At 42.2% G+C, this 10,506-nt stretch overlaps 1 protein-coding gene across 1 annotated transcript in view; it reads right to left on the bottom strand.

Moving 5' to 3' along the window:
- lg21h11orf65 (linkage group 21 C11orf65 homolog) overlaps window positions 1–9,918 on the bottom strand; it is a 27,931-nt gene extending 18,013 nt beyond the window's left edge. Inside the window, exon 1 of the mRNA XM_017432318.3 lies at window positions 9,601–9,918. The gene's annotated coding sequence lies outside the window, so the exon portion shown is untranslated. The remainder of the gene's footprint in view (window positions 1–9,600) is intronic.
- Between the last annotated feature and the right edge of the window lie 588 nt (window positions 9,919–10,506).

Raw genomic sequence — 10,506 nt, 5'->3', positions numbered from 1 at the left:
TTGTGTCTGCAAAACATGTGAGGAGAGCTGCAGACCAGGGACGATCCAGAAATGCTCATGAATGTCAGTTTAGAAGCTATCAAAGTTCTCAAATAAAGCACCTTTTGAGAATGTCAATGTTTGTTGGGAATTATCTTACAAAACTAGGAATTATTTTTGGTTTATATATGAAAAGTTATGGTTGTTTATTGATTTTAGTAAAAAAAATTGCAACTTTAAGGAAAATGCCCCGCGAAATCAGGCGTTTTAGCTGCAACAATCACAAAAAATGCCTGCGAAATCCTGGAGGTCGGCTTCACGGCAGCATTTAAAGGCCGAACAACTCGCCTCTCGGATCCCCGAACGACGCGGTTCACCCCCGGCCTCGGCTCGTCAGATTGTCAGCGTGCAGCGATATGAGCTCCTGCATAAATGCGAGAATTTGCATTTATAACTCCCAGGCTTCTGCGTTCCCGCCAGGCGCTCGTTATTCTTCTGGAAATGAACAAACGGCACATTTCCGGAGCTCAGATTGATGACTTTCATGAGAGCCAATAATGCTGCCTGTGTGGTTTTCAAAAATATCTCTTATTCAGCTTCGCTGAAGGTCCGGCGACGACGCTTCGCTTCTCAGGAAAACTTTATTTTGAGCTCAGTAAAATCTGTGCGCAGTGAATTACTGTCATTTGGTTTGTTTGTTTTTTTTCCACATGCAGAGCTGAGATTTGCATTTCTTTCATTCTTCCCGTGGGGAGAAAATTAAATTAGCATAAATATTTCTGCATCAGACATAAAACAAGCAGCTGTTTGAGCTCGTAGTTTACAGATTTCTAATAAAGATGGCGTATCGTTCAGCAAGACCTGCTCTGTTGTTCTAAGGTTTGTTATCTTTTGTTTTCAGCTCTTTGTGTCGCGTCACTTCCCGGGGTTTCCCTCCGCTATCAGCCCAGCTGTTTTCACTTAGTAATCACCACCTCCACACCCGTCTCTGGCTGTTCGCTCGCACCGATTCTCCTCTCTGTTTTTTATTTCTGGTGCAGGACGACTGAGGCAGAAAACAAAATGACTTCAGTGTCAGAGAAGTAAAAATACAGAGTAATCAGGAGAAGGACTGATTCAGAGGAAAGAACTAGAATAAAAATAAAAATACAAGCAACTATCCAGATGTTAAAGACGAGAAAAAACAGAACAAAATAAAAACCAACATGTTATTGTGTTATTTCTACCTCCTGATGACAAAACTTTGTTTTAATCAAGATCTTAAAGGAGCTTATGGACAATAAATATCTTTTAATTTTTTCATCCATTTTCCAACAATTATCCGTGGTCTGAAGGTGTTCCCAGACCAGAGAGGATCCAGAATCCCAACAGAGAGTTCTGGGTCTGCACGAGGCGTCCTGATCAGATGAGCCACCTCAGCTGACTCCTTTCGACGAGGAGGAGCAGCGGCTCATCTCAGCCGCTTGGATCCAGGATCTCCTCCTCCTTTCAGTCCTGATCCAAACCTCAGGACCACAGGTGAGGGTTGGAACGTAGACGGAGCAGGAAATCCAGAGTTCTGCCTTTCGACTCGACTCTTTCGACTCTTTCTTCACCACGACCGATCGAAGACTCGCTCCGTCCTCCCATCACCCTGACAGCTGGGCGGTAAACTTATCATTGTAGAAATATGAGGATACTCCTGAAGTTAGCTGAACTTACGGATGAAAAACATAAATCTGTTTGACGCCTGTCGAATGTTTTCTTATCCACCATCTACAGGCTTTAATGGACAGTATATCAAAATATTTACATATATTCCGATGTTTTCTTTCCCTCTGGGTGTCAGAGAACCTGCCGTGTTGGGAACTTTTGGCACCAGATGATCTCCTCACGCTCCTTAATCCTCCGTGGGAACACAGCCAGCAGCTTCCTGTTTTCCAAGAGCCGGAGCTGGCAAACAAGACTCCAAACCGACCGCTGCCGCGTACGTCGGGGTCCTGTTTTCCCCTCGAGTTTATTTGTCCACAACGCAGGCCAACGCTCCAGAGTTGATATTTTTTGTTCCACGCATGTCAGGAAACGCTTTTCCGAGAAACGTTTTAAGGGTCGGAAGCTGAGAAAAGGTAAGGAGGAGCGAACGAGAGGAAAGGGAGGGGAAATCATTTTAAAGTGTCGCCGTGTTTTCTGCTGGATGTGGCTTTTTTTAATCGAAACGTCCGTCTCAAGATCTGCTCCCGGCTGGAGGCAGCTCTTGGTTCATCAGCTTGAATCAGGAAGCCAAATAAGCAGCAGAATAATAAAAAAAGAGCATCCAATTACTCCTTAATGGGACCTTGTAAATCCACCTCGTTTGCAGATCGAGAGGCGGCTGCTTCTTCTCAGGAAATTAAACTTTAAAGGAAAATCCTGTTTGGGTGACGGGGAATGAAGCAGCTTCGACGCCAGTATTTTTATTCTCCTACAAAAATGGCTGCCAGATCGGACCAAATTCAAACACATTAGTCGTTTTTACAGATGATGAGCTAAAACTTGGCGTGGTAGTAGCTGAGAGTCATCCCAGCACAAACGCATCGTCTTTTATTTTCCATCTAATCTAGGCCCAATTATCAGACCAAAATAAACACTTGTTTTAGCTTCTTTTGGTTGTTTTCGGTCACATTTTTTTAACAAAAAAACCCCAGAAAGCTACCTTTCTGTCAGTTTTAAATAAACTTGGCACATAAAAGTCATATTTAACGTTCTTATTGAACCCTTCTTATCTCATTAGGAGGAGATCTCGTTAATAAACTGGTCTTTCAACACTGATCTAATCATTAATTTGGTTAATTTCGAGCGACGGCGCATTCGATTTGACGCAGTTCAGTGATCCGGAGGAATCTGATGAAGTGTGAGGGGCTGCGGGACCAAGTCTGCGTGTAACGGCAGTAAATTCAGTTTATTATTGTTTCCCTCTTGGCAGATTTTTCAGACGTAAGCGAATCTGAGCTCAAATTATACCGCTGATATCGACGCAGGCAGTCATAGCAGTGGCGTAGTAACCGACTGCAGTGAAATATTGTCGTAAATATGCTGGTGTAGATTCTCAGTCATGGTAAAAATTCAAAAAAGGTTAAAAAACAACTGAACTTCTATTCTGTAGCTGAAGACGTTTCGCTTTCTCAATTCAGAAATAGAGAGTGTGGAGTTGAGCTTTTAAAGCTGAGATGTGATGTAAGCTGGATTCACCTGAAGATTAACTCACTCTCCTCACAACAGAGGGTCATTAGGGTCCTTGTTTCTCTGTTGATTGGAGTGAAACTGACTGGGGATCAGGCCTAAAGCTCCATTATATGTTTTTGAAAGCTGGAATCTGAGACCTCCTCCTCTGTCTCCCTTTTGACATAGATTGCTTCCTTTACCCCCCTCTCGAACCATCTGTCTTCTCGGTCCAAAATATGAACATTTTGGTCCTCAAAGGAGTGTCCCTTATCCTTGAGGTGTAGGTGGACAGCTGAGTCCTGTCCAGAAGAGGTGGCTCTCCTGTGTTGAGCCATGCGTCTGTGGAGAAGTTGTTTGGTCTCTCCAATATGGAGGTCTGAACTGCAGAGACCACTCCGCTCAGTTTGGGTTTGAGGGTTTTGTCCTCAGGGTGGACCAACCTCTGTCTGAGAGTCCTGTTGGGTTTGAAATGTACCAGGAGAAAATCCTTCTGAGTTTCTCTTTTCTTCATTCCTTATGTTGATGGAGAAACTGCAAATTTGAACAAGAACATTCTGAAAAAATTAAAATCATAAAGACCTTCAGTTCAAATTAATTTGCTTTTGTTTTTATAGCAGCAACATCCAGGGGCAGATTTCAGAGGAAGTAAACAGAAGCTAAATAAATTAAATTCAGCTCAATCTAACCAAATCTCACTGCAATTAGGGCATGAACCACAAACGTAATTAATGCTGCTTTTACTTTTTCTTCTAAAACAAATATACCGATCTACTGTAAACTCAGTTTATTAATACTTTAGCAGACGTTAGTTGGTTCGAGGCGACTTAAAACTGACTATTTTGCACAGAATTGCAATTTTTAGTCACGCTGAGATCTGTAAACGTGCGTTGGTGCCATCTTTAGGATTATATACATTAAAAAACACCAGAAACCAGACTGTGCTCAGGAAACAATCATCGGATCTCAACTTCTGGACTAACTTTACAGACATTGAGCTAAAATCTAAGAGTCATTCTCAACACAAACACACAACTGGAGAGTTCTCACAACATCTCCCTGATAGCTTTAACTCGACGTAAAATGATTCTAGTTTAAAACTTTGCCAGTCGATATGCAATCCTATGCCTTTAATTAGAACTACGCATTTCCTGTGTTATTTAATCCACACAAAAAGATATTTCTTGAACCTCTTTCATGGGTATTAAGTGACCCCCGATGAGCTTCAGTTTGGTTGAATATCTACGCCAACAAACAGCCGTAATGGCGCTCAGGTCAGAGGTAACGGCTGCACACTGGGACAGATTTTATTTTCCTGAGTTTCCCTTCGGGCTGCGGGCCCCGCTGCGTTGCTTGGAAGAGGAATACATCTGCTGTTTAGGTTCACAAATGAGCCACGCATCCACATCAAGCTGAATAAATAATATAACGGATCTCTGCACAGCAGGATGAGCGCCTCGGGATCTGATCCACTTCCAACGAGTTTCTTCTTAATTCTGGCCGATATTCGACCACTCCTCGTGTTAGCGTTCGTTTGAACCGGTTGGTTTCGCGGCACGGACCCGGCTTTTAATCACTCATTTTCCAATCAGGTTGAGGTCGGAGCTTTGGGAAGACTTCATGTTCCAGTTCTGATGTGTTTCGGATCATCGTCCTGTCCAAGTTTCGACCGTCTGGCTGTTGACTTTGACCTGAAGTTGAAAAATTTGGATTTTGCCGTCCTCCTTCTGTTGCCATGCCTCTAATCATTACTCATTCTAGTCACCTGTGTCCCTATCCTGATTGTCTCTCCCACACCTGGTCCACGTCCTCCAGTGCCAGATTGTAGTTTTCCAGCGATTCCCGACTGACCTCCCGTGCATCGACCTTGTCCTCGTGCCTTGCCCCTGTCGGATTGTTGCTGGAGGACTGACACCTGGACTACGACCCCTGCCTGTTTACTGGACCCGGACTCTTCGCCTGTGGCTTACCTGCTGTGTTCACCGAGCCAAACCTCCGCTCAGCTTCCTCTGGTGGTCATCTTCCTCCCGTTGTTCCACTGGGCCGCTCGCCGTCCAGGACTCCCTGTGCCGCCATCGACATATCCGTTAATCAATAAAGCTTCGTTAACCTTCCGCTCCTGTGCTGTGACTGAATTGCCGGATCCTTCTAGTGGTTCTCTGTCCCCTTCATGATTCCATCCACTTTCAGCCGCAGCGTGATGCTACCACCGCCGTGCTTGACAGCTGGTCTGAAAGCGTCACCATCCGAACATCTCTCCTGTCCAAACGGCTCAATCTTTGTCTCGTCTGACCCTCGAACCTATCTCCAGAAGACATTTGGTTCGTCCGTGTGGACAGCTTGAAGGTTTTGGAGCTTCTTTCTTGGTCCTCTCAGTCCCTGTTGATGCAAAACGGGCTTCAGTTTGGACGGGGACTCTGGTGCGTCCCGAACCGATGTCCTTCCACCCGAGGATGACAGCCCAGCTCTGTCAAACCAATCCAAAGAGAAACTACCAGCTGCAGTCAATCATGATCAATAACACGAAGTTTTGGTTCTGTCTAATGTTTGGATATGTTTGAGCTTGTAGGTATAATTTAGAGAAAATCCACAATAAACTCAAACTTGTGCACCCAGTTCTTGTTTTTAAGAGTCACCGTTCAATAAATCAGTTCAATAAATCATTAAAAGCCCTAAAAATGCACATGACATTCATTTCAGATGATAAGAAATGCAGGATAGTCAGATCCAAGTGTGACTTTTCAGTCAATAATGAAAATATGTATACAATAACTTCACATTAGCATAAAAAAAGAAAGGAATATTTGCGGCTTTGTTGCTTTTGAGTTATCAAAAAAAACTTGTGATTTTTTTTTCTTCCTAACACAGCATCCAAATGCCTTATCGAATCCTTTCAGTCCCTTTCATTGCCTCCCTGCTGTTTCCCTCTGACTGCGGAGGAAAATCCTGACAATCAAACCCAGTGGGAAATCAGGTCCTTTCAACAATACAGCTGGCTCACATCCCAACAAAAGAAACCAGAAGCCACTCTACCGCAAACACCACAAACATCAAGCATTAGTAATTTCACGAGATGGAAATGAACCGTGATGGAACTGCAATGCCAGGAAAATATACAAGAGAGAGAATTCTGCAAAGGTGCGATGTTGTTTTACTGACAAAAGGAATCAAGACTGAAGAAATGTCCCATTTTCAAAGGGACAGAATTAAATAAATGCTGAACAAAACGCATTAAAGTGAAATATTTCTCAGGGAGGAAGACGAGTCAAAGTCGAGCTAAGAGAAGGTGTGCCAGTAGAATTTCTTCATCACATTTCAGAAATTTATGAACATATTTTCAAAGCAAAGATAATAATTACGTCTTAAAGACAGTCAGCATTTAAAAAACTAATATCATCAAATTCTTTTTTATTTAAAGGCATTTTGGATGGGCACCAACATGGCCTCACAGGAGAACGTAAAACAGTGACAAACTGGGTACTTACTGGTACTTACAGGTACTTACTGGTACTTACTGGTACTTAAAGGGTAATTACTGGTACTTAAAGGGTAATTACTGGTACTTACTGGTACTTACAGGTACTTAAAGTGTATTTACATGGGTACATAAAGGGCAATTACAAGGCATGTATGGGTTTACTTATAAGGTACTTACAGGGGAACACATTGGGTACTTACAGGGGTACATATGAGGTACTTACAGGGGTACATATGAGGTACTTACAGGGGTACATATGAGGTACTTACAGGGGTACATATGAGGTACTTACAGGGGTAATTTCTAACAGTAATAATCTGAATAATTGGTACGAACCAGGAGTGAAATCTAAAATAATGAATGATTTGATTATATGGTAAAACAGCTTGCCGTACTTTGAGCGTCAGGAAGCAACAATTCGATGGCACTAAGAGCACTCTGAGCGTCCTGCTTACAAACAGAACCAAGAACCCAAACAGAAACGTTCCACTCTGACACCCTGGTTTTAGAACAACGCCACCATGTTGCTGCACACGTCTGAGCAACCAGCAAATCCCTCGAGCCCATTGCATGCTGGGACGGCCCGGCTTCCCCTGACCTAAAGCAGGATAAGCCGATTTAGGGAACGGATGCTTACAGACGGAAAAGAGCACAAATCCGACAAAAAAAGAGCTCTTTTCTGAAGTCTGTCCACACGTAAACCAACTGCTCTGTTAAAAAAAATTAAATAACTAAGCTGACATAAAAACAGATTTTCCAACATTTCAAGCTTACTGTGTTTGACTTTATCGCTTTATCTGACTTGTGAAACTGAACCTTTTAGTCCCTGGATCATTTCTGCTCCGTCTCCCTCCCCCTCGAAATACGGGTGATAATGTAAATGCTTACATCTGCGTGTCCATCTGTCTGTTAGCAGAATATCTCCAGAACCGCTGGACGAATTCTTCAAGAAACGTTAGAATTTATTTTGAATCATAGAGAGATGCAAATATTGTGCAATGGCTGATAAATGTGTTCACATAATCATAAAACACGCAGTCATACTCAGACTAATTATGTATTTATTATATTTTTGAACACTGCCAACTATATCATACATTTTATTACAATGTGAAACTATGGGGGTAACATCAGCCACATTCAAAGAATGGGAACCCCTGCGATATTTTCTCTCTGTCTGTTCTTTAAATGGAGGCCATTAGAGTAAATGAATGTGATAACATGTTACATTAAACCGAACAGCAGAAGAAGTAAATGAAATGCAGAGGCTGCAGAGCGCCGCCGTCGTGTCGGTTTGAGTTTAATATTTATGGTTTGTCAGGCAAACAGTGAAGCTGCTCATCCAGAAAGAGAAGAAGAAGAAGAGACAAATAATAAAATAAATAGCTGCTGGAGCAGCTTTCTGTATGAAACACAAAACAACCAAACAGATTCAGGTTTATGCATTGAGATATATCATTACTAGAGAGACGACTGGAAGCTGGAAGTTGAAGCCACAAGGAGGACGAGTAGTTTTTAAGCCCCACCCCTTAATGTAAACGAATGGGGCATTTTTCTAACTAAATAAAACCTTTTTCCTGTCTGTTCAAATATGTATTTCTTTTCCAAAAGATTTAATTTTAATTATTTATTTGAGGCTTAAAGAAAAGAGTCATGCTACAGTGTGATTGACAGACTGTTGAGGTTGGAGGCGGGATTTAAGCATTGCAGGCTCCAAAACTACAACATGGCAGCACCTAAAAAAATAGCCCAAATATTTTATCTTCCATTTCGAGCAAAAGGAGAAGGCGGTGACAGTTTGTCCGTCTTATTTTAAAGCCGATGGATTTGTGCAACAAAAACAGCCCGATCCAAAATGGACGACTTGTTTGTGTCGTCATATTTTTTATTGCCAGAAAGGATCATCATTTTCTGTTTCCAATAACCTTTTAAAGCCCTGTGATTTTTTAAAATTCTTGTTAATTTATTCTGGAAGAAGAATGGAAGTACCCCAGGCTGCATTGGAAGTGCTACAGTTAGCTGCTGCTGCTAACTGTAAAATTCTAGGTAAATACGATGTGATAAAGGGGGATGAGGCGAGAGAGCGGACAGGCAGGAGGAGTTAGCCCGTCGTTTTGTTGAGTAAAACAAATGTTTTCTGCAAAATATAAAGAGTTTAGAGGTGGCTTAAAACTTTTGCACGACACTGTAAATGTGTTCTGGTTGCTATGAGAACTAAAGGAGTGAAAAATGTCTTCACGCCAAGGAGCAGCGATTGTGTCTCCATCTTTCACCACCTTTAAACTCCTGTTCCTGCAGGCGCAGGACGGTAAACCACTCGGACTCTTCGGCGTGATCCCCCACGCTGAAGAGACTTTCATCACGCCTCTCTGTAGTTCCCATTACAGACCGAGAACAAAAGCAATCTCCACCTGGTAATCACCTCCGACGTTAGTATATGGGTGGAACTCGCCTGAACGCAGGGGTCCCATTAATCACGAAACACTGCCGGGCGCACATTCAGACCATATTCCATCAGCGTTAAGGCTTTCATACATCACTGAGTCCGGTGAAGGATGTGTGTGAGGAGAGAGAGAAAAAAAACAAATGGAAGACTGTAAAAAAGAAATGGAGGAGGTAAGATCGACCGATTTTGCAGCATTTTGCAGGTATTCCCCTTCAGGTAGAGCTTGTAAGGTCAGAATCCCCCCATTTCTGCCGCTCTGATTAAAAAACAAATCTCTAAGTCAGAATTATGAGATGCTTTCTGCAAATTATGAGATCTTAGTGGCTCATAATTATGACTTTTTTCCATTTCATCCATTTTCAGGATGAGAGTGAAAAGGAGTTTGAACTTGGGACACCTGTTGCCAATTTACCTGACGACCCGAGAACACACGACATCGTCGGATCGATGAATGCCACGTCTTACGTTCTCCTGTGCATTTCCTGTATCTCTAGTTAAAACTCTTATTTAAAGTTCTTACCTGTGTTCCCTCAGAGGAAACGCCTTACTGCTGACATATCCTCGCTCCTCCTCTGAAGTAACCGGAGAAGTCGCCTGCCTGTCCGCTCTCTCGCCTCATCCCGAAGACACCTTCCTTCTCTCCAGACACGAGAATCCCCTCATCCTCAGTGATCTGGGAACAAAAAACACCCAAAATTCACAATTAAATCTACTATAAACTTACCAGGAAAGTCATTAATTCTCGTTTCACTTCCTTTTACAGGCACCGTATCCTCTCCTCAGCTTCTAGTTCGTCTTTTCATAACAAAGCTGTATCATTTTTTTTGTTGTTTTGGATGCTTTCGCCTCAGAGAAATAAACCCTAAGTAGAAAAACCTCTTTAAATACGACAAACACTGCTTAGCGAAGAGGATATAGAACAAACAGATCGATCGTCTGAGCGGGTCGCTTAAAGGTGTTTAGATATTCATCGTTTCCATTTATGATTTTGACCTGTTTTCTATCATGTGACCATTCATTTTCTACTTAAAACACAAAGTAAATAAAGTAAATGACTGTTTGAGGTGTTGGAAGGTTCTTTTCTTCGAATCCATCAGTTGTAACTTTAAGTGATGATTAATTATTTTGATATGAAGCGAGTTTACACAGACAGCAGCCTCGGTTTGTTGAAATGAACAATCAGTCCCTCCAGGATTTCACGAGCATTTTTTGTGATTGTTGCGGCTAAATACCTGATTTTGCGGGGCATTTTCCTAAAAGTTGTGATTTTTTTTTTTTACTAAAATCAATAAACAACCATAACTTTTAATATCTAAACCAAAAATACTTCCTAAATTCTCAAAAGGTGCTTTATTTGAGAACTTTGATAGCTTCTAAACTGACATTCATGAGCATTTCTGGATTGTCCCTGGTCTGCAGCTCTCCT

The sequence above is a fragment of the Kryptolebias marmoratus genome, linkage group LG21 (genome assembly GCF_001649575.2).
Source record: "Kryptolebias marmoratus isolate JLee-2015 linkage group LG21, ASM164957v2, whole genome shotgun sequence".
Taxonomy (NCBI): Eukaryota; Metazoa; Chordata; class Actinopteri; order Cyprinodontiformes; family Rivulidae; genus Kryptolebias; species Kryptolebias marmoratus.
The sequence above is the reverse complement of the archived record's forward strand: the minus strand, read 5'-3'. Positions and strand labels throughout refer to the sequence as shown.